A 27853-nucleotide genomic window follows, 5' to 3' on the forward strand; every position below is an offset into this window, starting at 1 on the left:
TCTGGTCTCTGAATTAGATGAGTTGGCCATGTATGTGCTCCAAGTATTCAAGAATCACAGTATTAAAAAAAAAATTACAGTATTTTGAGGCATTATTTCAAAGAGTAAAAAGTTGTCAGACTTTTAAGATAAAAGGCCTAGCCTCCACAACTCACCTACTGAAACACAGGCCTAGCCCTCCAAAACATAAGCTTCTTTTTTTTTATGAGGATCACACTAAATTCATTCCACAAATCCCTAAAGGGTTGTGGCCTGCAGTTTAACTAGAATATATGTGAGAACGTTTGTACTTCTGATGATGCCTGGTTCTAAGATTTTTTCAATCCAATCTTTATAATCTCTTTACAAACAGAAACATACATACAAGTATATAAAAAATAATTTCCCTCTTTAAAAAGTTCAATTGATATCTACAGTCAAAGCTTTTCATTTTGATATTTTGCTTTATGTGGATAAAATATTCTTTCAGGACAAACGTGTACAGAAATAAAAATGAAACCGACAAGGTCAGGTCTTCATCCTGTATGTTTGTTTATTTTTCATCCTGTATATTTCTTTGAAAGACAAAAATTTGGTCTTTTTTTATTTTTTTAATGCAAAATTTTTTTTAATCCCTTTTTATCCCTCCCCCCATTATTTATTTATTTTTTGCCCCCCCCTTTTAAACTCATCTGTCCATACTCTGTTTAAAAGGGGCATCAGACACAAGATTTTCACAATCACATGGTCACAACAACTTAGTCTTAACATCTGAGTTTAGAAAACAGAAGAAACAAAAATCATCTTAAACACAGAGATACCTTAGGTAGGTAATTTTATTATTTGTATCTTGAGATAATAGAGTTCTTCTGTCCAGCAGATGAAAACCGCTAAGAATCCTTAATGGTTACAGATCTTACGCACGTCTCTCTCTCTGCTTTAAAAGCCACTACTGTTTCCTAGTAATTCACATTACTCTCCCTTGTTTGAAATATAAATCTTACTATAACCCATAATGACTCATTACCCAAGGAGTCATTCATCTCATTGTAAGATAAGTCACCAGAACATAAAACAAGAGCTGTACGAACTAAATGAACAATTTGCTTGGCCAAACCAACTGTGGTCCGTTCCCTAGGGGTGCATGCAACCTGGGGAAAGTTTGAAGATGCACTGGCTGTAAGCAAAAACTGCTTCTCCTGGTCCCCAAGGAGCCCTCCTTGATCAGAAGAGCCTGCTCAGACTTGGTTCCATTCGTCCTGTGAGCAAGAAAGCCTTCTTATTTCCTAACTTTTCATTCTTTCAATCAGGACTGAGATCACTCTATATTTTAACAGGTCATGTTTAATTTAAGCAGCTATCTACCTACAAGTGCCTAAGACACAGAAGAAAGAAGGATGCTTCAGCCCATGTTGCATTAAAGGGGTAGCTGATTCCAAATGTATCTGCAGCCTCATTCTACTCTTAAAAAAAAAGAAACAGACAACAAAAAAAGTATAATCATGTGCTATTAAGACTCTGCATTACCTGTATGCCATATAATTCCAAGGAACATTTTTTTTAACCAAGAAATTATATACCTTACATGATCTTGGTAAAAAGAATATTTACCACCTCAATAAGGAGGGAAGGGAGCCAAAATCAGTAGCATTTCTTTCACTTGTACAGCCACAGCTCAGATACTGTAGCTATTAGATAACTTTGCAATTTAGTTTCTACCACCTGCCAATTAACAGAGGCCCCACATCTCCGTATTTCTTGGTTTTGTCTTTTATACGTTCTTCAGAATTACGACAAAATGTCTTTTGTAAAGCTGCAGGGTTTTGAAAATGGATCTAAATGTTAAACGATTAATTGAGCAAAACCTGTGTAAACACTAGATTCATATCACTGTAAATGGTCCCCCATGAAACTACCCATTTTCATGATCATCACTTCTTATATATTACTCAATTTGGTTTACCATTTTGCCTCCTATTTACAATTGTGTGCCACTTTATCTATATAAGGAATAAAAATCTTTGTGGGAGAATAAAAAGTGCATGTCTTTATACAGGAAATTTTTAAAAAACGTAAGAATTTCTAGTTTCTAAGGGGCTGGATGAGTTGATCTTTTTTTCTCCAGTCAATGGAGGTCTAACTTTATATTATTTCTTCTTTATGTTGTCTGTCACTTGTTTTGCTTGGCTTATGTGTGTGCTTGAGTGTTTTGGGATGGCTTCTTTCCCATTTAAATGTCTATTATACAGCTATGTTATCTATCTCAGAAAAACAATAACAGGAACACTCCCTCCCAAGGTACAGATTCAGACCTTTGGTCACAGAATGGTCGGTGTTAGAAAATCTCAGAGTTGATTTCAGGAAATGATTCAACCAGTACTTATGAAATTCATCCTTCTCTTCTGCCCCTACCCTCAATCTTATGGGCCAATTGCTTTACAAGAATATCCCCAATCACAAACAGCTCTATGAAGCAATGATGTTACATTTCTCTTCTAATAAAGAGACTTAGAGAAATTAAGAAACTTGCTAAAAGTTCCATTTGTTTTCTAGACCTGTTCAATTTTCCTTTAGTCATCAAGTTTCACAAAACACAACTAAATTACGTGTCCACTATACTCTGCTGCAATAACTCTTTTTCAACACTGCATAGAATTTAGAAGAGAGATCACAAAGCTTTCCTACAATACCAGAGTAATGCAAAGACAGAACTGAAATAACAATAATAGGTCACTTATTTAAAGCCAAATTAGGGGTCATATACAATGGCGGGGTTGGGAAGAGGAGAAAGCTTCCCAAACCCCTAGCTCTAAAGCTTGTTTTCCCAAGCTAAAATTCCTCAGCACATCTCTAATGTCACTATCTTATACAAAATAATATGAAGGAAAAAATAAGCAAGTAAACAAAACATATTTGAATAAATATTAAAAGAAACTCATAATATGAGGGGAAAGTGATTTGCTTCTGAAATTCTCAAGTTTCAGGTTTCAAAAAGGAGGCACATGAAAATGTAGTTTGCAATTTTGCATTCCTGTGGGGGAGAATTTTGCTCATTCACTTCCAATGGTTTCTTCATCTGTGGACTGTTACATACAATAAGAGTACACACCCATTTTTTGTTTGTTTTGTAAGCACAATAAAAAGTCCTAGGGTAATTAAAAAAAAAAAAAAAAGTCAGTGTAGTGGAGTTTTAAATGTGCCAGAGTGAAAAAACTCAATGAGAGGGGAAATGCTGTCTTTCCTCTTTTTGAGACTACTAAAACTAAAAAATAAAAACAACTGGTAATATATTTTTCCAGTAACTATTCAGTGGGATTACCGCATATATAAGTACAGTGGGAAACACTTTTTCTAATATACTGAGTTCAGTTCTGGTGCCTAGCAATAATATTTCAAATAATTTTGCAAAGGACAACTTCATCAGTTAAGCTAAAAAAAGGACAGGCTGATGGAGAAAGATCTTATCATTCACCACAGATCACTTCTTTAAGGAAAAAAAAGGTTAGTTTGTGTTGCAATCATCACTCATCACTTTCAAATTAATATGAATATTCTAAATCACTTTTCTTTTTGAGGAAGGACCATCAAAAACAATCTAAAATCTTCTTGAATTTGAGGTAGTTTTCAAGGAGGGTAATACCTCCTTTCTTCCACTGAAGATTTGGCACTGGCGAAGGGGAAGGAGCAGAGATACAGTAGGTAATTTTCTAATGGGAAGGATCAGCAGGGACCTGCAGGGGAAGATGGACTAGAAGAAAAATAAACCATCTCCAAAACACTAGTTTTGCAACCTTACATTACATCAGAATTACCCGGGAAACTTGTTCTGAGTACAGAGTTCCATACCCTGATCAGGAGGTTGTGATTAAGTAGAAATGGCATGAGACCTTGGGATCTGGTTTTTTTAACCAGTACTCCTGGAGATATGGTAACAGTCTGCTCCAACAGACCTTACTTGGAGAAAACCCAACTGTTACAGATTAAAATGTGTTTATCAGAAAAATCTATTTAAATTCTAATTCCTGGTCCCGTGAGTGTGATCCTATTTGGAAAAACAATCTTTGATGACATTATTAAGACAAAACCAAACTGGATTAGGGTGGATCCTAATTCAAAACGATGGGTGTCTTTATAAGAAAAGGAAATTTGGACATAGTCAGTAGAAGACAGACAGAGAAAAGATGACTTTGTAATGGAGGCAGAGCTTGAGTTAGGCCATGGATTGCCAGCAAGCCACTGCCAGAATAATGCGTATTTGAAAGGAAGCGGAACCCTGTTGATACCTGAATTTGGACTTCTAAGCCTCTAAATCTATGAGACAATAAAATGCCGTTATTTCAAGCCATCCAGTTTTTTTATACTTTGTTATGGCAGCCCCAGCAAACTAAGACACAGGGTTATTATTTCCTGTGTAAAGATGACCGACAATTCAGGGCAGATGCGATAGGCCACACCTGCTTGAAGACATGAGCGTAGTCTCAATTGGTCTGTAGTAGGGTCCAGGCACTGATATGCTTTTAAAGCTCCCCAGGTACAAGGCTTGCAAAAACTGCCTTCTGTAATCAGATGAAATCTATTTATCTTGTAGCTCTGATCACCCCTAAAGATTTTTCAAAATTTCTTGTTAGCCCCAGCACCCTCCATGGGACTGAGGAGTATTATCCCACCCCTTCACCCTCCCACCCCCAGAGCTTAGACCTTAGCGTGAAGAAATCTGGGTCTTGACTCAGCCTAATGGATTCACAATGTTTGCAGGCCTTGATATATTTTGGTCCTCAGTTTCTCCACCTATAAAAAGGAAATGCTTACAATAAAATTTCCTTAAGGTATAAAATTCTAAGATTCACAATTTAGGCATCATCATCTTTTCCTTTGTCATGTCAAATGTGTACCTCCCTTGTTTGCACTAATTTCCAAGGACTGCCTTAGGGAAATAACAAATGAAAATGACAGCAAGCCTTACGATTATCAGAAGATAACCAACTATAGCTACAATGCCATGCCTATCATCAAGGTATGGAAGACAGAGGTCAACTGGGCTTTGCTGGCATTTTATGAGTGCCTCTCAGAGAGGCCAAGTCTGCACTTACGCTACACACAGGGAATTTTGTTTTCGGGGAGGTACAGATATGGGGAGGTTATGTTCTTATCTTTGGTAGAGAGAAGAAAATATCTAGTTGTTAGAGAACCAGGTTAAGGAATCGAGAAGTGGTGGTTTCTGGTCTGAACCCTTGCACCAGACCACTCCATCTACCTTGAACAGCCATTTAATTTAACTATGTCCACATATCCGAAATGGAAATTCTTGTGCCATAGATTGTCTGATATAGTAATCTTTCTCTCTTCTCACTATCTCCTATAGCACTGACTGCTGGCAATATACTTTTAGACATTAATATCTGATGAAATACTATTTTATTTCATTCAAGTCTGACTGATGAAGAGGAATGAATGACAATGAACTTTTCCTTAGCAGAGAATGAGGTACACAGTACATGGGTGCAAAAGTGAACTGAAGAAGTGTGTTTTCTGGCATAGGACTTATATCTTCATAAAATTCTCCTCAAAGTCCATTCCCTTCTGCATTGTCAGTACAGGGTCTCTTAGTTCTTAGCTAAATCTACTGCAATTATTTCCCTCCACTTGTAGGTAGACATGGAGGATAAACCTCTATTCTCTGGAGTTCACAATCCATAACCTGGAGTAGAGACCATTTGATAAATCATAAAGAACAGGAAACCTGGGATAATAGCTCCATATTCAAATACTGGCCATGCTACTTTGTAGCTGGGTGACTCTGGATATCTTTACGTCTTAATCTCTGTTGCTGCATCTGTAAAGTGGTAAGGGATAATCCTAAACATCTCTAGTGTTAGAGAATTAAATGAGAGAATATACAAAACTCCTAGCAACAGAAGACAGTCAACAAACGGAAGCTCCATCTCCTCTTCCATGTGCTCTGAAACTCATAGCTGGGAGATTTCTGCACATGAAGTCATATTCCTGGCCCCAGGAGAAGGAAATAACAAATGGGAAGACAGATGAAGCCTGTAGTAGAGCTTTCTACAAGTCATCAAGAGCTAGAGAAAGCCCACTAATTCATTTATCAAGGGTTCCTGGAAGGCAGTAGTAATGGCTTTTGTCTATTACCCACTCAAGCAGTCAGATGGCTGACCACAGGGTCAATGGCCCTCCCTCCATTACTAGAGGCGCCCGGGCCTGCCTGCGTGCAAAAGCTCTCCTCACAGCCAGGGGAGGAGCCAGAGAGCACTTTCCACACAGGAGAACATGCAGGGCTAAGTGCTCCCCCTGAGAAGAAAAATGGCTTTTAAAAGAACTGTATCAGGAAGCCTATATGCTCTATTTTGTTTGCTTTTTTTCTCCTAACTTGCCAATGGAAAAGGCAGGTGGAAAACCATTTATACCCCTCTAAAACTAGAACAACAGAAATGGAAAAGAACATAGATACTTAAAACCAAGCTGAAGGTAATACTAGCCATATTTTTGCAGAAGTAAATGGCCAGATAACAACCAGATTCCATCAAATGCTCCAAGAAGAGATTCTAAGACAGAGTGATCAAGGAAAGAGACAATTTCCAAAGAGGCAAGAATTTCTGATGGGGAAAGAATAAGAAAGATTCAGACCCAGGATCTTCTATGAATAGATGATTTGCACTAAAAAAAAAGATTCACAAAAAGAACCCTAAGGGTCTGGCACTGGAAGCTAGGGTGTCCCTGGGCAGAGCCTATTTCCTCTTTTGCAAAAAAATAATTAAAACAAAGAAAGGAAGAGTGTACTGTACCAGCTGTAACGAAAACCTTAACAACTGGCTGAGCTGGGACTGGTTATCAACTCAATTCAAAATTTAGTTTTTTTCCTACTACATCCAATCGTACAATACAAAGGAAGAGACTGTAGGACACCGGACTGGTTACTGACAGGTACCTTGCCAAAGAAAAAAACAGCTGACATGAATGCCCTGAACGGGTCCAACCCAAGACCTTTCCTGACAATACCTTGGTCACAGACAAGAATGTCTGAAGCGAGTACCTGACACAAATTCTAACCACACAGTATTAACTGTGATTAGTAGGCCCAAACTGAACTGGGAAAAATATGTCACTCATTTGATTGTGTGAGTAAAAACTGGAAATACACACACACACAAGCTCTGTGGCAACATGAGGACTGTGAGTCAACAGAAGTCTTGGAGAAGTACAGGAATGGGTGCATGGTTCATCGATAGTGCCAGGAACATCAGCGGCAGACAGAGGATAACTAAGTGACTACAACGGCAGAGGGTGGGAGGACTCTGCCTGCTGCTGAGGGAAGCCAGTCCCTAAGACGGAAACAAGCCCTTGTAATTCCTCAACGTGTCCTCATCTATGGTCCAGGTGGCTGATGGTAGGTCCTGCCTTCTTTAGCCACACACTTACACTACAAGCCCCCACCACCACCCCTCCACATCAGAATCACCTGGGTATGCTTTTTCATGCAGACACCTGAGCCCTGCCCAAGACATTCCAGATCAGAGTCTCCAAGGTGTTTTCCGGGCTGATTATGATGCATGCTACCACTGAGGACTGCAGTGCCCTGGTAACCTGAGTGAAACTGGAGAAAGCAGCTGCCAAACAGGTCAAGGAGCAAAAGGAACAGAAGGGCCTTGGCTTCATCTAGTCTGGCCATTCACCTGCAAGGTAGTTCCCTGTAACACTCACTATGAAGTGAGAACACTGAGGGAGCAGCGACATAATGTCTGCAGGCAACAAGAGAAAACATTAGTAAACCATAAGCCACGTCAGTTACATCCAAAGAGTTTAAGAAAATACAAAAGATAAATCAGTTAAAGTTGAGCTAAGGTGAAACAACAAGAAAATTAAATTCGGACAAAAGAAAATTCAAAATATGAATTCTATTTTTGCCACATGGAAAAATGTTTAGAAACCCCAGCAAATAAATCTGTAAGCAGAAATTTTTTTAAAAAGGAAACATATAAGCAGAAACAAAAACACCAAAAAAGTCACACGTATGAAGTATAAATGTGATACTAAGTGCTCTCATGACAGAAATCCAAAATTAGTGTCACACAACTCAAATAGTGCCAACAGCATAGCACCAAAGAGAGTCTGATGGGTGGGATTTTTCAAGGTTCTACAGACAGAGAAATATTTTCAAATGCTTTAGGAATCATTGCAAACCAAGCAGCCATTAGCTCAAATTTAGAAATGATTTCTGTGAGATTTCTCACGAGAGTTTCCAAATTTATCCCTAGATTAAGTAAATGTCTTTTTCAGGTCGTACTGTGCTTGTGGTCAAGGATACAGGCATTTCTGGGCCGGTGACACCGAACTCTTGGCAGGATGGTTGTCAGCATGACAGCAAGTAGTGTTAAAAGAGATGTTAAGGAACGGCAGGGAACACCAAGGAAGAGCAGAGGCCTTGCTCACCTCATCTGGGATACAGCGCAAGTGGCCAAAAGGACTTTTTAAAAATATATATAGTTTTTTAATAAAACAACAAACACACATTGTTAACATACAAACATTCCATACATGCGTGGTATACAATCAATGGCTCACAATATCATCACATAGTTGTATATTCATCGTGGCCAAAAGTACTCTTAGTAATAAAAGGAAGAGTTCCTAGAGGCAGGCAGACCGCTTCTCCATGAGGCTAAAGATTTGATTGCCTGTGACTTGAGGAGGCACCTGAATATGTTGAAAACCAAGAAACCACAAAGGGCCCTAATAAAACGTAGTATATAAATTATATAGTGAACAAACATGTTTGTATATAGTTACATGAGTATTTTCAAAAGAATTTTTTGATGCCAGATCTTTAGGATGTATCTGATCTACAACAGAAAGCTTAAGTCACAGCTCATAATGAAGACATATTTCATTAAATTAGAGGGGTGTGGCAGGTAGAAGACACCATTCCTATGCTAAATGGAAAAAAGGAAAAAGAAAATACAGTACTTTCCAAAAAACAAACTACATTTTTTGCTGACATCAATAATGTTAGGATGGAAACAAAGAAATAAACCAGAGGCTTCTGTTTCATTAGAAACACATGAGGACAACATCTGCCAATGAGGGAAAAGAAAATATTCTTCTTTCTCTGCAAATCTTCCAAGCAAATAAAAAAATTTTTCTCAATATACACTATATAGTTTTGTGTCTCATCTAGACTGAGACACATGATAAGAGAGACAAGAGACGGGCGATTTAAGAAAACAAAATAATTAAATACTGGGGTATTTAATCCATATGCATTAATTAAATACAAATATACAGGGGTAGGACACATGGGAGGACAACTGTTGTTCTTGGGCCCCCCCAGCATCCATTCACCCTTCCCGGTAACCTTAATGAGACAGAATCAGAACTTAAATCCAGGTCTTTTATCTCTTAAAGTCTCTTCATACACACCCTCACAATTGGAGAGAGTGTGTCATGTTTACAAAGCACTTCATCCATTATTTCATTTGGCTCTCAAAACACCCCTTTGAGACAAACAGGCAAACCCTTAGCCCCATTTCACAGATGAAGATGCTGAAGTGAGAGAAACGACAGAAAGTAAGACAGCTTGTAAGGAACAGAAGAGTTCTAGGTTACTGACTCAGTCCATTTGCAGGTCAGTTCAAAGTAAATCACCCAAACATTGAGCATGTGATTCACAGCGAGACTGGGAAAAAAAATCAATTTAAGCTTAAAGTCCTACAGCTTCCTCTGAATTTCTTGGTTGCTTTATCCTAGAAATGTGAAGGGGAGGCAAAGGAAATTATTCTTTTCTCATGTGAGGTCTGAATCATACACCTGTCTTAGGGACACCTTCTGCCACAATCTGCTTCTCACAAAATGGCAGCATCAGCCGCCCCACGTGAAGCCGTGAACATGAACTGACAACCAGAACATGGGACGACCTGGCTCACACTGCAGTGAAACGTTAATGGCAGGTGTCAGAAAGCCAATTCTGTGGGGGGATATTTAGCCATATTTTTCAATAGGGGGAGAAAAGCCTCACTCCATGGAAATTTAAAAAGCAACATGGTGTGAGGAAAATCGATTTGCTTTCGAAGTGAACATAAGTTATTCAAATTCTAGCTTGCCTGCTTATTTGCTGCCTAATCTTGAACAAGAAACTAACTTCTCAGCTTCAGTTCCTTCATCTATGAAAGGATTTAACCGGATGATTTCTAGAACTCTCTCAACTCTAAAAATAATTATAATTTCCTGTAAAAAGAAAGATCAGGGAGGCTAAGAGATGAAATAGTGGAGAAAGAGGGGAGCAGTAAAGGTAGGGAAGGTAGGGTACATACATGGGGAAGGGAAGTGAGAAGGCAGTCTACTGATTAGTAGGGGATGCTCACAACTAAAAATGACCTTCACTCTGTTCTAGAACCTACTGCCCTTCTTGAACCAATAACCAATATAAAACCTACAGCTAAAAACAGAATATTGGAACTACCTTTTAGTGAACAGCAACTATGTACCAGATTAGAAACTAAAGCATGTACTCAGTTCAATAACTTTCCACAGTTACAAGAATATCTCAAACTGGCAATGTACTTGTATGTCCTTCATTGTATTTGGTCATCAGAAAGAGGTTGGCTGAGCTGATATTACTTTCACTGTGCTGATGAGGAAACCATGTTTCAGAGATGTAAGGGGTCTTTAAAAACAGTAACAAGGCCAGAGAGTACAGTTCAGGTGGTCTTGAACAAAGTTGTTGTTTTTCAACCTACAGATAGTCTGTTGCTTTTAGTAACATTTAATCTACCAGTTTAGAGGGGAGTCAGTTATGTCAGCATTTTTAGTATTCCAAGTTTATTCACACAATATAATTTAATCACCCCAAATAACACTTCTGGCTTTGAGCACAGAGGTGTTTATCCAAGCCAATACAAGGCAAGAGAAAAGAGCAAGAGACGTATATAAATATTCATCACAGATTCTGTGTAAGAAAGAATATTTGTAATAAAATGATAAGAAATTTAAAATTCAGTTACTTAAAACTCAGAACAATTATTTTTTAGGGGCCAAGAAGAGGGCCAAAAGTGAATTTAATTTTCTAACATTAGAATTTAACCACAATTCCATTTTTATTGAAATTAAAAAATAAACAAGAAAATGCAAATTTGTCAGTTCAATGTTCTTCTTGGACGTCAGCAACATTGTAAAGTAACTGAGAACACACAGTTTAAGGCACTGGTTTGCCTAAAAATGGGTGAATGTATATGTGCCCTTATAGACCCATTTTTTCCCAAATAACAAGTATGTTTAGAGTTTATGTATATGTAAACATAGACTGAAAACACATATTTGGAGGTGGTGTTGCACAGAAGAAGATGGGAACAGGTTTAGAGTCACACAACCTGCAGCTGTATGACGTTGGAAATTCATCTCAACAAAAATGACTTCATTTGTCAAGCTGGAATAATACATATTCTAAAGGGTTGCTGGGAGGAATAAATGAGGCTCCAAAAAGGTAGCTACTACTATTAGAAATCTATGGATCAACAAAACAATGTTTCCCTGCAATTTATGGCCTTTCCATCTGCTTTTAAGTTTTTACAAATCTCTTTATGATCAATGACAACACTGTTTCTGGACTTTTCCATGGAAGGACTGATGTGTGTTTCATTAACTGGATTGGAAATTTTACTAATCAAGAAGTAAAGAGATTGTCTCCGGTTCTTCTTGATTCCTTAATTTGTCACAGTTTTCTATCTCCTGAGAATGGAGGTTATATCTCAAAGTCTGGGGACTTTGAGTCTATGAATAATATACTGGCTCAGTTTTACAGACTGGTCTAATGAAAAGTTTAGACCAAAAAAACTGCAACTTAATTCGTTCTGCTCTGAGATACATCTATATGATATGTGAGGACCTCAGGAATCAAGATACACAGTAATGGCATAAGTGAGTTCATTTTTCTCTAAAAGATCCATTGTCCTCTGAGAGATTCCTGTAAGAGATGCCATCAACCATGGCATGTTCTACATTTTGCAATATCAGCTAACTATGGTCCAATTTGATCCCATTATCAAAAACAGAAGTACCTAATATTCTGTAATTATACAGTGTCCCCAGGTTCTAATAATCTATTTACCAAAAATCATTACTTATTTTACCAAATGGGAAAAATAAGAAACAGAGAAAATGACACTGTGGCTCCATTTTTAGGTGTCTTAGTTGGAATTTAACATTTCATTTAAATTTGTATATTAATCCCTTCTTTTTTGAAAAATGGCCTAATTATTATCAGCCTATTTGCAAAAAAAGTTAACAAATAAATTCTTCCAAAATTTAAATCTCACCTGAAACTGCTCAAGGTCTACAAATGCAATAAAACTGGGGCTATGTGTACTTCGTGTGGATACTATTCTTAATCTTGACTTGTGAACACTGAAGATCCTCTTCTGATAAAGTAAAAGGCTAAATATTTTAATTGTCTCTGTGCTTTCTATAATACAAATAGTCACTCAAAGAAAAATAAACCCTAATCTCAAATATGACCACAAGAAGATTTAATAGAGAAAGACAAAAAAAAAAAAAAAAGATCTACAAGTAAGTTTTTAAATCAAAGAGTTCATAGAAAAGCAAGAACATATGCATAATTCATGTTAGTACAGAGACACGTTATAGGAGGTGGCAGTTTAGAAGAGCGGTTATGGTCTCAGATTTTAGAATCAATTTTGGGAAATCATGGTTCCCTCACTTATTCAGGGACTTTAAACTTAATTTTTATTTGCCTCAGCTTCCACATCTGTAGAACAAGATAACAGTTGTTGCCTCACAAGACTGCTGCAATGATTAGATGAAAGAATATGTAAAAGTACTTAGTCTAAGAAAAGGAGGTGTTTAACAGGTGTTGTGGGACACATAAGGGACACTAAGTCAGACTAGAAAACTTCCTGAGGAGCTGATGCTGGAACTGAGACTTAATACCTGAAAATGAAATTCCCCTTTCCCCTTCAGTAGAAGCTTATCTTCAACGGCTACGTGTTCTGGCCTAGCTATGGAGTCAGTGATGTTGAGATGTGATGCATGGAATTTGTTCATAATAGTTAGGGTACTAAGGTTTTCAAACAGGACAGATTCCTAAAAGGAACGTTCTGTCATGTGTTTATCAACCATGGCACTCAAATTAGAATATTAATTCCAATAACTGGGAAAATGATATTAAAAACAAACAAACAAAAAACACCACCACTAACAATAAAACAAGCTGCCATCCCTACTCCTATGAAAATTTACACCAGTAACAATTTGAAAATATATAGTGGTGGAAGGCAAAGGGTGATACAGACAAGAAATCAAGGCATCACAAATTCAAATGTCCACTGGATATGGGAAGATTATGTTAATTAAAGAAGGTAGCTTAGTATATTATAATAGGGAAAGGGCATGAGGGCAAAAGTGGCAATAATCTTCACCAATTAAGAAAACCCACTACTAATTAATCGATTATTTAGCTGGCTATTGCCATTTGGAAAAGAGTGTCCAGTGTTGTCAGATCTTCTGACATTTTTTTCAAAACAAGCCAGAAATCCAATTTTTATGAGAAATTTTCTACATTTTAAGTGACAGTAAGTAGGTCAAATTTGGTGGACCACACAAAACATTTGTGGGCTGCTTGTGAAACGTGGGCACAATAATTCGTGAGCTCTGCAGCAACTACATAACAGAGAAGAGAATACATCCAAAAAGACTGGAGTAGTTGGGGATCACTTTGCAGAAAACACTGGATTCTGGGCTTAACTTTAAAAGATGATAGGATTCAGGGCAGTGCAACAGTGGCTCAGTGGCAGAATTCTTTTCTGACATGCTGGAGACCCAGGTTCGATTCCCAGAGCCCACCCATGCCAAAAAAAAAAAAAAAAAAAAAGATGACAGGACTTAAATGGTGTCCCATTTCAAAATTACTCTAGTGAAGAGAGTCATGTATAGCAGCTAAAAGACTCAGCCAATTAAAACCCTGACATATTTGGAAAATGAAAAAAATCCAACAGGTTAGTTTTGATTTTCTGAAAGCACTGGGCAGGCACCCACGATCAGTATATCAAGTAGGCATTCAAATTTAGTTGGACTAAAACAGAAATCAGTTTTTATCTTCCACAGGCAACAGCCAGACTTTTTTTAAAAAACATGAAATATTTGTCTATGCATATCACAGTAGAAGGTTTACTGCCTCTGGTTTCTGCTATAACTTTATGGTTTTGTTCCTGCTTGTAAAAGATCCCAAATACCCCACTGATTAAAAATAAATAAAAACAAAATAACTAGTGCAGGCCTTACTGGCATAGGTATAGTAAATAATTCAGTATCTGTCCTAAATTAGAAAATCACTTCATGGTAACAAAAGACTTCTGAACTATTTATTATTTTTGGACACGAGTTACCGAGAACCTACTATGTTTCAGAGGAAGTAGTGCCCTCCATGGGTTCTCTTTCTCAATCCTCAAACATATTTGCAAGGAAGAATTATTCCCTCTATTTTCCAAATGAGGAAACTAAGGCTCAAAGAAGAACAGTCATATGCCCAAGGCCTCACAGTATTATGGACAGAGCAGGTTTCTGAAAGCAGGACCATGTCTAATGCAAACCCCATTCTCTTTTCACTGTACCACACTACCCTCTTATAAAAACATTAACTATGAGTTTGGGTGAAATGGAGACATGACAAAAAGGTGCTATAAAATTAATTTACAAAGCATTCTCAATTAACTAAAATTAAAGTTGTATTCATTTCAATGATGTATATAACCATGATAGATGAAATTCTATTTCCATTCACAACTAAGTCCATCACTTTGTTTGATATTTTTTTTAAAAAAAAAAAAGCCATTTACAAAACTGAGTCACAGCAGGTAGAGGAACTGTTTCATGAACCAACAGAGTTGTAGTTAGAATGGCTCTCAGGCCAGAATTCCTGAGTTTTTAATCCTGCTTAAGCAAGTTCCTCAATACCTCTGTGCATTAGTTTTCTCCTCTGTAAAATGAGTATCTTATAATAATCACCTCAAAGGGTTGCTGTAAGGATTTAAATGAGTTCAAACCTATAAGACACTGACAACGGTTGCTGGTACACAGCAAGCACTCAGTAAGCGTTAGCCATCACCACCATCAATCAAATTATATTTACAACACGACTGAGTGATGATCATGGCTCAGATACGCCAACATATTTACCAAGCTTAAGGTATTCGACTGCCTAATTGAACGCACAAATGAGCAGTAAATTTGGTATGTGTTCATCGTTAGAAAATAAGTGATAAGAAGGAAGCAAAAGTCAATGCCTACAAGGAATATTAACCCAGACTCAAATTTATTAACAAGATAAGATATACTAACATTTCCATGGTTAGGGAACAGATCAAGAGAGCACAGATCTTCAGGCTAAAATAGGTGCTACAGATGACAGAAGTGTATTAAGGGGTCAAAAAAAGAGAGCAGGCACAACTTAGAGAAAGATTTACCAGTCTGCAGGGAGACCTTGAAAGGTGCCGCTCGGAGAAGAGTAGGCAGCACATTCCTCGAAATGGGGTCACGAGGAAGAAAACACAAAAGCAGATTTGCGTGTGGCATGACAGGACTCAGAGGCTTTTTACCAACTTTGTATCCTTAGCCCATAACACTCAGACTAATATATGGTAGGGATTCATGGAAGGTTTGGTAAACTGATCCGGTATTTCCCCAAGTATCTAAATGTGCACTCTGTTGCCCCCTGAAGTCCCTGCGATGACTTTTCTTCTGTCCAGATTCCTCTCCCTGAAACACTCTCTGACAGGTATGGCCTTCCTGCTAATACTTACCAGGAAATGTTTTCTTTGGAGCTGCAATGCAGGTGTGCATTTACTGAGCATGACCAGCTCTTACACATCATCTCTAAGATCATAGAAAACAAAGGAGATTCAGAAACCGGTTGAGACAGTAAACCAGGTAGTGTGGAGTAGTCAGAGACAAATGTGGCAACTCTGTTCTCAGGGGGCTTGTAATACTAAGCACAACTACACTGGCTGAGATTAATGTAACAGAAGGCACGATGGAATGAACTCAGCATCTGTGTTATGATAAGCAGAGGAAAGAAAGAATAATTGTGATAAATAATCTGAGATAATTTAATGGAAGATGTTCACAGTAGAATTATTTACAGTATGGGGAAATGATTAAGTAAATTACGATAAATTCACATGTTCATATGGGATACAGGCATTAAAAATAATGTTTACCAGTGGTATATAAATAGTATAAGAAAATATTTATGTTATAATGAATAAGAAAGCCTATCTTCACTAATGTATTCACAGTAGAAATATGGTAGTTTTTTTCTTCTTGCAATGTTCTGTTATTTTCCAGACATTTTGCAAAATATGTGCATTACTTTTAAACAGGATATTCTAAAAGCTTTATTTTAAAAACTGTATCTAAAGGCATAGAATATAAAATACTCAAATTTTAAAAAACACCAAAATTCCTTAGGGTGCAATCATCTTGTAAAGTCTTAACTTTAAAAAAGAGAGGGGGAGGAAGTTGGAAGGCTGAATTAAAAAAGTATATTCCCAAGTCAGCTGTTAATAACTAAGAATATACTATTCTCTAAGAAAAAATATTATAAAAAGCTGTTATGCTCCCAGGGTAATCTACCATAGCCAATTAAATTCAAAATTTACCTGAGGTGTGATATTGTACTACAGGTCCATATGCCTTTTCTGAAACACTTGGGACTGGAAGTTTTAGAATTGACAATTGGGGGAGATTTAGAAAGGTCTATACAGTATATTATACAGTATGCCACATATTTCTACAGGACTTTTAAAAGAATTTAATTACAATGGCTTCATATTAGTCCAGGTCATGTTTTTGCGGCTAAAACTGCCGCCATGTGGATTTCAGAAGAGCAGATAAGGAAGTGTGGATCTGTAATTGCAATTAATGCATTGTACTTGGTCACTGATGCAAGCATCCTTCCTGGTATCAAGCAATAAGCAACCAAAGGCCAGAGGAGGTATCAATTCAGCTTTTTTTTTTTTTGTAGAAAGAAATAAGGCAAGAAAGAAAGAAGGAAAGAAGGAAGAAGAGGAGGAGGGATCAGGGAAAAAGGAAGGGGAGAAGGAAGGGGAAAAGGGGAAACAAGGAAGGGGGAAGGGAAAGGAAAGGAAAGAAACATTGAATTTGCCTTCTACTTAATCAATATTCCCCGCATAGTCCTCCATACCTCTCTTAGGGCTCATTCATTATACTTTGAGATGGTTGTCATATAATCGTGTTACTCTTTCGCATACCCTCTTCTCAACTAATTTAAGTCCTTGGATGGCAGGAACTACGCAGGTAAAACAGCAAAGCCTACAACACCAGACACAGCTTTTACATGGAATGTTCTCAATTTATTGGGAAAAGACACCAAGTTACAACTTGAATGCTCAGGGGCACACTTTACACTTACCTAGAGATCTAAGATTCCCGTTTCTTCTCAGGTTATCAGAGGATTTCATGGCAGAGCTGGGTAACCTACTTGGAAACAGTAGCATCCTTTGAACTACTATATGATGCCCTAGTTCAGCCTAGTAACATAAGGATGAGTGCCTGACTTCATAAAAAAAACAAAAAACCTGAAGTCATTACAATCTCCAGGATGGTCTTTCCAGCTGTTCCTCATTCCAATGCGGGTCATTCCCCCCAGGCTGCAAAGTTAATGAGGTCTTTCCAAACAACAAGCCACTTCCACCAAAGTGCTTGCTGATCTTTATCTATGGATAATTCCTTGCAGATGCTTTGAAGCAACAGAAAAACTTCTAACATGCAGGACCATACTCTTCCTTTCTTTCTTTGTACCAGGCCCTACATAATCAATATTAATGCCCTATCATTATACCTTTATCTCTTGCTTTGATATGTTTTCAGTCAATGATATGTAGCTCAGGTTAAAGGAAATACAGTTTGTATCAGCTCTTGATGCATTCAAAGCATCATTCCAAGGAAAACCTTCACAAATAGGAGCTACTCATCTTTTAAAAACAAAGAATGTTTTGCAGGCTAAAGGAAACAAAAAAGATGGGTTGCCAAGTTACCATTTCAGGAATCCAGTTATCTTGACTTTTCCCCTGAGGGTTGCCTCTGCTGCAGCTAAAAATGAACCTCAGATTCTTGTATATATTCACATACCCCTCCAGCCAAAAATGAGGAAAAGCGGCGTGTAAATGGAAACATTACAGGACATTCTTGAATGTGAATGTCAAATTCTGCTATTGTTGAAAAGACTCAGAGAAGAAACCTGAGTTGACACTCAGAAAAATCCTGAAGCCAGAAACAGACAATTGCCAAAATATGTATTTCACATAGACAAATTTCAGAGAAAGTAATTATATAGAGACCTGGGCCAGACAGTTTCTTGTTCATCTGTCCTCTCATCTTTGCCTCCAAACATCCTTTCTCTAGGACTTAATGATGCTATCTCTTGCCATTTTCCTCTGATGTCCTCAAGAAAGAAAAATGTCAGGTGTGAATGGGACCAACTATCTAGAAAAAAATACTTATTTTTATGTTTCCCACAGGGTCCTGATGAAAACAGAGGAAATGAGAGGAGAGGCGGGGGTGGGGGGTTGGTAGGGGAACAAGGAAGGGGAGCACAAAGTAGGAAAATGTGACAAATGAAAGTAAGTGAATGAATAAATAAATGAAAGGTGTGACTCTGTGGATGGATAAATGAGCAAATTTCAGTCACACCTTGAAAAAGTATTCAAAGCCTCCATTTACTAAGAAGGAGGTGAGAGTCACAACCACTGATATTTCCAGTCATGAATGAATTCATTAGATCTCAAGCCACCACATGTTAAAGCTGTTCAAACTGTGGAGAAAGCTGAAGTCTTGGGTTACCTAGAATTTTACTTGTTACATTCCACACTTACAGGAGGGCATTAAAGATATGTATAAGCATTGCAAATAAACTGTAGCCACAGACAATACTCGTTCACTCACTGTAATAAACTGGATCAACCCAAAGTCCCTAGTTAGACTTAAGATGCTTTCCCAAAAACTGCTATAGAGGAGCCAAACTAAAGGAGAGAGTTTTATTTCCCAACCCTATATTCCTACTGTCCTCCTTTCAGATGCTATTTTAAAAATCCATAAAAAGAAGACAATGGGGGGAGGGGGAAAGGGACAAAAACATTCATCTAACATGTACAGAAGACCCAAAATACCAAATTCTGGGCTACAATGATGAATAGGACCCTTTCCAGGCTCTCAGGGAGCTCATGGGCTGTCTGGATAGGTGTTTAAGACAGTTATGATAGAGCGATCAAGTTTCATCAGAAGCAGGAATAAAACACTAATGGAGCAACCAATAGTCTGTCCCACCCCACCAGAGGGGGAAGGCTTTACAGAGCTAGGGTCCTGAGCTTGGCTGTATGGAAGGAGGAGGAGGTGATCAGAAAGCCAAGGCGTGGGAGAGAAGTGGCTTGACATTCCAGGCTCTGAATTCGAAACAACTACAAAACTTTCCAAAAGTTGATTTATTAAAGAGTTGATTATCACAGAATTCCATTCCTGGCCCAGATTCTTCTCCACCTACATATGTCTCATGCTCCTTGTATGCAGGAGGGTGCCTACACAAAAACAATGGTGCTGATTGAGGATTTCAGATATCTCAATACAAAAGCATTAGATGGTAAAAAGAAAAAAAAAAGAAAAAGAAAGCTCAGACTTGGAGTTTTAAGACCTCTCAGTTCACGCTCAGGCTCTGCTACTGATTTTACTTTATCACTCTGGGCATGTCACATAGCGTCTCTGTGCTTCAGTTTCATTATGTGTAAGTAAAGATGAGAACATCTCATAAGACCGTTGTGAGATCAGAGGTAAAAATGCATATAAATATGCCTGTTAACTCTAACGTATTCTGTTTTAACCTGCATCTATGTTACATTTACGCAGTCAGAAGCTCAGTCTTGGATCTTGTTGCTCAAAATACTTGGAAAGTATTTAAAAATGAGAAAAACTAGCCCTAACTGGCAGCCCTGCTCAGTGAGTGACACTCAATGACTACAGAACAAAATTCTTTCATATGTTCAAAAATCTACAGAATTGTCTTTTCAAAGTTTGCTTCTCAAGCTAATTAATGTACACGTTAATTACCTGGAGCTCATATTCAAATACTGATTCTGATTCAGGAGGTCTAGAGTGGAGACTGAGATTTGGCATCTCTAAGAAACACTCAAGTAAAGTCAATGCTTGCTCCTCCCCAGGCCCCACCTGGGACTGACTGAGGGATTCACCAAGACCCTTTCAAATTAATGAGTTGCTGCCCCATACGGTTAAGAATGAATTCAACACTTTAATTTCTGGCTCTTTTCTAATTTCTAACATCCTCTGCCTATGCCCCCAAACCCATCATTTCCTGAAACCAAAGTGCCTCGTGGTACATTATTAAATTATCCTTCAGCCATGAGAGACTTAAGGTTTTACCCAGAAAAGCAGCATAAGATCCAATTCTGACATCAAAGCCAGATGTAGTGAGGACTACCCGCATCCTACCTTTAATCCCACCCCTGTGCACCATCACCACTATTAACCACAGAACTGGGGGTGGGGGAGGAGGTAGATTTCCATAACCTCAAGAGCAGCTGCCTTGCCACCACTCACCACTGGGTCACTTCCTTGGATTATCTGGTAAACAATCATATATCTCAGAAGACCATAAATGCCTCTAGTGTGAGGGACTCCCTCCCCTGTATTCCCTTGCCTAGCACAAAGCTAGGTATTCAAATATTTGCGTAAGAGATGAAGGGGGAAATTAATCAACAATTAACAAACATTTATTGAATGTCCAGTATATGCCTTGCAATGGCCTAGGTGCTAAGAAAGCAAACAGGAATCTATACTCTGCCCATTAAAGCAATTTGAGCCCCTATGTAAGTGCGAGGCCCTGAGCTCATACTGTACCTACATTATCTTACTTCTCAACTATCACAGTAACCATATGACACAAGTATACACACTCACATTTTGCAGATGAAAAAATGAAACAAACAATACTCTATATAAGGAAACATAGGCTGTTATTCTAAGTTTTCTCACATAATCCACAACAGAGGCTTTTTCCACCTGATAACAGAAATGAACTGCCTTTTGCCCCCTATAACAATTCGTGGAATTAGTTTTCAATCTACTCTTGAGATTTTCATTAATATGAAGCATTAGGTGATGGGTCAAAAAGAGGAGGAAAAAAATGGAGCTGCCAAAAGGTGTCACTGCTTTCTCCTAGGAATCCACAACCCTGGCCTTTGCATTCTATAAAGACCAGTCTTCTTAAACACCACTCTAAACATTTAGCACATACAAATGGGAAGTGTGATATGATAGAAATAACGAACTGGACAGATCTCAATTCAAATACTAAATTTACTACTTATAAACTGTGTGGTGACCTTTAATTCTTTCTGCATCTGTACAATGGGGATAATCAACAAACCTTCAACACAGTTACTGGAGAGACATGATAGTGTGTTTAAAGTATAGAGTGGACTCCCCACAAATCTATGTTTTCTTCTCCCCTATTAGGGCCAATGCTTTGCTTATATAGTGGGAAGAGCATTAAGAGTCACAAGTCCTACTCGTGGCTAATAAGAACAGAGAATTTAACATAAGTCAGCCAAACAGCAACTCAAGCAGCCATTTAAAGTCACAGTCCAATTACTAAGGCAAATCACAAGTGCCTCTTTGGAAGAGACTTGGAGGAAAAGAGAAGCCATTAAAAAGATAAGAGGACTTATTTTTTAAATAACCATTCCAGAAGTCAAAAATTGAAGAAAACAATTTATAGGCCTAGCAAATAACAGAGGGGGATAATAAAAAATGCCCTAAATTTTCTCCCAGGTAGGTTTACAGCCCTGAGGGTAGTAACTCATTTTTTGCAGAGATTACACTGATTATCCAGGGACCAACAGTAAAAAGAGCAGTGGTTCCTCAATCAGACACAGCTAGGTTCAAATCACAGTTCTGGTACTTAATAACTGAGTGACCAAGGGCAAGCTACATAGAAACCATTGTTTCTCATCATCTGTCCTCAGTTGCTGTCAGGCTTATATGAGATAACGTATACAAAACATTTGGCAAAAGTGGGCACACAATCAATGTAAGCTGTTAACTCTGCATGACTGGTCTCTGGAAGGCCCCAAACCAGCAGCAGAAAGTCTTTATTAATAAGCTGCAAACTGGCTGATGTCATGAGGTGCGCTTTATGTTGGGCTATAATTTTTGTTGCTATTAGTTTCAGGAAGGTTCTTAAAAATATCATGAAGCCTAAGAAATGATGATCATACATCTATGTGATCATATTAAGAATTACTGATTGCATATGTAGAATGGAATGATTTCTAAATGTTGTGTTAGTTAATTTTTTTTAATTAATTAAAAAATATATCATGCAGCTATTTTTTTAATCAGTCTTTAGGCTTCATGGAGATATCAGGAACATTTTGGACTATTTTGGACTAACTGTGCTACACTTTAAAGTTAAATATATTAAATTTAGGAACAGGATTATATTAAATAGAAAAAATTTTTTTACTGTCTCATCTTTGTTTCCCAAAGCCCTTCCTTTTAATTCCCAAAATATCAATCAAAGGACCTGCTAGAATTTCAGATGATGAGTAGAGGAAAAGGCCACCTTACTCACCTCTGAATCCCTAAACCTATAGAGTTGACTGGGAACTGGTCACCTTTTAATCTCTTTAGCTCATCATTTCTCAGAACAAAGAACTGTCAAAACTGAGCAATCTTTTTCTGTATGTGGTCGTGGTTCAGGGTTTTAACTTCTCAAAGGACAAAACACTCCCCCACGCTGAGCATGGCACTTCTCACTAAGCAGTCTCTCTGGCTGAAAACCAGATCAAGGAGATGGTTGCATTTGGGTACTTCTCTGTCTGAAAAACACCTATCACTGTTCATGAGACCCACCTTCAACTCCATGAAACTCTTGCTACTAATTAGGCATCTTCATGGATACAGCTATCATCATAGCTCTCCACGCTTCCTTTGGCTTCCAAAATTCCTGGACTAAAACATTTGGATTAGCTGTGTATTATCAATACCTATTAACTGGCTCTTTGTTGACTATATGGATGATCTTATATCTGAGAGGACTGCAGAAGGTGGAGAAAGAAGGCAAGCTAAATGAAGACTGAAAGAGGGGGCTGAAGAAAAAGGCAGGGCAGAAGGCTGGGTGCCCAATACATAGGTCTACCTATGTCTCTGTATGCCTGCCCTAGGCTGCGGTGAGAACGTGAGCAGATGCAGTGACAAAAGATAGAGGCTGTGAACTGTTCAAAGGCAAGCTGTGCACCAAGCTGCACGCTCACTCCACACACCCAAGGTTTGGAGGTGTTGGCAACAAGAAAGTTATCTTAGTCTTGCATGTATGCATAGGGGCTTTGAAATGTAAAAGTAAGTCTCAAAAAAACTCACCAGTGCTAATAAGCGGATATTACTAACAAAGCATGTATGGACTGCCCTCTCCATTGTGTGTTCAGCACTATTTCCCAAAGCATCCTGATCCCCCTTTCCAAAGGATAGGTATCCAGATAAGCCGTTTACCAGAAAACTATGATATATGGGTTTGGTTGCATACTATTTAAACAGACACTGCTGTTACTTCCTATAAATTGTGACAAGACAGAAAGGTAGACTAAATATTGCATATTAGCCGTGGGGGAAAGTAAAGAAGTTGATTTAGGCTTTAAAGAGACAGCAATCAAGATCTGAACTTACTCTGAATGGTGGAAATTTTGCCATCATTCAGAGTAAAATAAGTTCAAAACCAGAAGGAACAACAAAAAAGGCAGTTCAGAGCAGGGAAATAACTCTTATTTTAAAAAAGCATTTTAAAAACACTTCATTTCAAGATCAGAATTAATGTGCTTCAGGTAAACAATGAAAAATATTAAGATAAACAAATGTTATTAATAAACTAGGTAGTTTTTTTTCATACAAATCCATGTTGGTAGAATTGAAATCCTCTAAAGAATACGATGGATTGTGAAATGAGCTGCATATGCAGGATTTGGAAGTGAATTAAATGAGGAGCCAGTCAGATCCTGAAAAACAATTCAGCCAAAACAAAGTATGGAAAACAAAGCAATAACAAAAAAAAAAAAAACCCAAGTTCTAACAGTTTCTTGGTCAAACAATAAGAAGAAAAGGAAAAACTGATTCACATGTAAACATTACAAAGTCAGTTCAAGAGGGTTAACAAATTTCCAAAATTTCACCCAGTGGATCTGGAAACAGAAACAACACATATGGCTTAATTAAATGAGGAGTTTAGGACATCTAAATGAACTGACCCTGTCATATGTTTCTTTTTTTAAGTAAGTTAAGGTAAGGGTAAACATTTTATATTACCTTAAGTTTCTACTTTTTAGAACATAAAACTCTTTGCCTGTGTCACTGTAACCATTTATCATAGTTGTTCTCTACTTCGGCAGCACACCGGAATCACCTGGGAACTTTAAAAAATACTGGAACTGACTAACTCCTAGAGTTTCTGATTCAATTGGTCTGGAGTATGGCCTGGGATTTTTAAGTTCCCAGAATGATTCTAATGTGTAGCCAAAGTAGAGATCCTGGTCACATCGTTTCTCAGACTAGAATGGCAAGCTCTCAATTTCTGGAACAGATAATGATGATGTCAAAAGAATTCAAACTCCATGTTACATCAGAAAGCATCACCACAATTTTTAATAAGAAAACATCTTTTTTTTTTTTTTAACAATCTGATTCTTAAAATAAAAACACACCACTGCAACAATCTGATTCTGAAAGTAAAAGCTCACCACTGGTTGGGCCCCATTGGCCAAGACATGGAAGAGGAGATACCATCAATTCTTTACCTCCTGTCTGGTTCAGGCCTCAGCAGAAGAGCATCTGTCACCACGAAGTGATTCATCTCCAAGAAAGGGGCTGCCTGCATTTAAGGGCCAGCTGAGGCCCTCTCTCCTTGCCATCCTGTGTCTAGAAGGCACATACCGCTATCACTAAATCAAAGTGCAGCTTGACAAAGCTATAATGGGGCTTCTTAGAGGAGAAATCCATTCCTTATGATGCTTTGATGGAGACGATGCCAAAAAGCCCATTAGTTCAGATGACTGTATGGGGAAGCAGCATAAACACAGGACATGACAAGAAATAGCAGCATAAACACAGGACATGACAAGAAATAGTACCTTATATTTTATCCAGACTATACTGATGATAAGCGGCTTAACTAATGGGCATACCTTCCCCACTTCCTAGCTATGAAATGACAAGTACTGATACTTGCACTTGGAGAAAGCCTCATTCTTTCAGTATGTATACTGAACATGGTGGCTTCCACCCACAAACGAAAGTGTGTTCTGAGAAACAATGGAAATTCTGGTGTAACACTAGTTTGCATACACTGCAACTCCTTCCAGTTACTTAGGAGCATTTTATACACATTTTTATATTAAATAGAAATGAACATAAATTGTGTTCTAGATGATGTTCTAAAAGGGTAAGGCTTTTTGTCTATTGTGTTTACCGCTACAGCCTGAGCCCCTAGTACACAGTACATAGTATACAGCTGCATTTAATATACATACTTGTTGAGTGAATGAATGAATGACAAAAAAAATCTACTACAACTGAATGTTCACTGCTATTTATGATTCCCTCCAGGGTAGGAGCATCTATAGAATGGAGTTTTTTTTTCCCTTGCTCTGATTTTTTTCTTGGTTTAATTAAACCTATTTATATTCATTACAAAAAAATTAATCACTTTTAAACTCCAGCATCCAGAGGTAACTAATGCTGAACTTTTAGTACATTATCTTCTCAATTATTTTTCTTGATAGATACATAACTTTTCCTTTTACCAAAGTGGGATGATATTTTGTATAAACAAAAGAGTTCTAGGTCAAGGGAACAGAAGTGTAACCTGAATTACAAAAACACAGAGTCACGATAATTTGTTTTATAACCTACTGTTTCCCACTTAGTATATTATGACTGTTTTTCCATGTCAGTAGACATGCATATGCATTACTGTTTAGATGTATGTTAGCCAGCAAGGGCATATCACTACACAGGACAAACTTCACAGAAGGAGAATGTGTGGGATAAAGTTGTAATGAGAAAATCTGACCTCCATGAAAGAAGGGGAATCCTTAATATCAGAACCTGTCACTTGATAAAGTACTCTTTTGGTTAAAGAATAGTCTCTGTGGGGTTAATAGTCCAAAACGAGTGAAACATGTGTAGGGAATAATCTGCCCATGGTTGCAGTCTAACATCATTATAATACATGCTCGTGTGCACAGACTCACATGGTCACTCTTTCTCACAAACATTTGCAATAGCATATTAATACCTGGTCACCCAACCAGTAAAAAGGTGTTGTAGCCATCCTATATGAAAAAAAATTTTAGATTAAGTAAGCACAATGGAAATTAGTCAGGGTTGCTAAAAAAGAAATATTTTAGAGGTGTATGTGTGTGTGTGTGTATGTGTCTGTGTTTGGGGGGAGGAAGACACTCGATTTTTCAAGATATAGAAGATGTGCCACTATCGAATAGCAATCTCCAAGGTTGAACGAGACGAGAGAGGTGCTAAAAAGGAAGAGGCAAAAAACCCAAACAAAAATGCTGGCTTTTTTTTTTAAAGGCTGTTTGTCTCCTTGGGGAAGACTAAGAGGAAGATTAGCAGTATAAATTTGTGGCAGTGTAACAGGTTTCTCCCTCATAGGGACGTGGTCCCCCCTTCATTCAAGGGGCTTAGGGTATGTAAACTGTTTCAAGTCTGGAAATTGATTACGGGGGCGTGACTCTGTGTTTTTGTAATTCAGGTTACACTTCTGTTCCCTTGACCTAGAACTCTTTTGTTTATACAGCTCCAACAAGAATTTAGTAGACTGCCCTTCTATTGTATTTCTAGGTACCCAATAATTTACTAGCCAATGCCACAAATCTCTGCGTGTCATATAATTTTGATGCCTCCTTTGCGTTTGCTGTCTATTATAATAGCCACGTCTACCCTGTCTTTGGTGATTAAATGCTGCCACTTGGCTCCTGCCAACTCGGGATCCTGTCATCCCCGTTGTGTTTAAGGATTCTAGCTCAGTGACAGCAGTTCCTACAGTAATACCCGACCTACAGAGAAGTACAACCACAGAGCTCTTTAGGGATGATGGTGCTAGTCTCACAAATTTATTTCTCACTGTTCTGGTAAAAGTGGTAAAAGGTGCATCCTCTGGACATTCCTGGGGTGTAAGAGCAGGTTTTGCATGATAAATCCACTCTAACATTCCAATGTCTCTAAGCCTCTGGATCCCTTCATCTACATTATACCAGGGCAGTTCTGGCATTTCAACCTCAGGTAATGTTGGCCACCTTTTGATCATGTTTCAACCAACCACCCAAACAAGCTGTTAACACCTTTTCTACCCACTCGAGCTATAACAATGAATGCAGAATCTCTGCTTAGTGGGCCCATATCAATAAATTCAGCCTGATCCAGCCTTATATTCCTCCCACCATTATCCCACACTCTTAAAATCCATTGCCACACATATTCCCCTGATTTCTGTCTATATAAATTGGAAAACTCACACAGTTCTTTTGGAGTATAACGTACCTCCTCATGTGTGATACTTTGTACCTCACCTTTAGGGGCCTGTTGGGACTTTAGTCTAGTTATAGGTCTAGAAGAAATGAGGGGTGGTGGGGGTGGGTCATGAAAAGAATTAGAAATATCTTCCAAGTCATTTGCTTCAGGGCCTTCATTTGCAGTTTCATCTGGTGAAACAGGATTAATCACTCTAGGGCTAATCCCTTCAGGAGGAGGTTGGGTG

The 27853-nt window shown here is 38.0% G+C and overlaps 1 protein-coding gene and 1 long non-coding RNA gene across 5 annotated transcripts in view; both read right to left on the reverse strand.

Moving 5' to 3' along the window:
• Positions 1-27853, reverse strand: part of ASAP1 (ArfGAP with SH3 domain, ankyrin repeat and PH domain 1) — a 401437-nt gene that overhangs the window by 232664 nt on the left and 140920 nt on the right. The window lies entirely within an intron of this gene.
• LOC143689055 (uncharacterized) lies at positions 4312-25889 on the reverse strand. The gene is made up of 3 exons (XR_013178512.1): positions 7457-25889; positions 4678-4767; positions 4312-4579 (listed from the first exon to the last, which is right to left on the reverse strand). It is a non-coding gene; the product is annotated as an uncharacterized LOC143689055 (long non-coding RNA).

The sequence above is a fragment of the Tamandua tetradactyla genome, chromosome 6, assembly GCF_023851605.1.
Source record: "Tamandua tetradactyla isolate mTamTet1 chromosome 6, mTamTet1.pri, whole genome shotgun sequence".
NCBI classification, from domain to species: domain Eukaryota; kingdom Metazoa; phylum Chordata; class Mammalia; order Pilosa; family Myrmecophagidae; genus Tamandua; species Tamandua tetradactyla.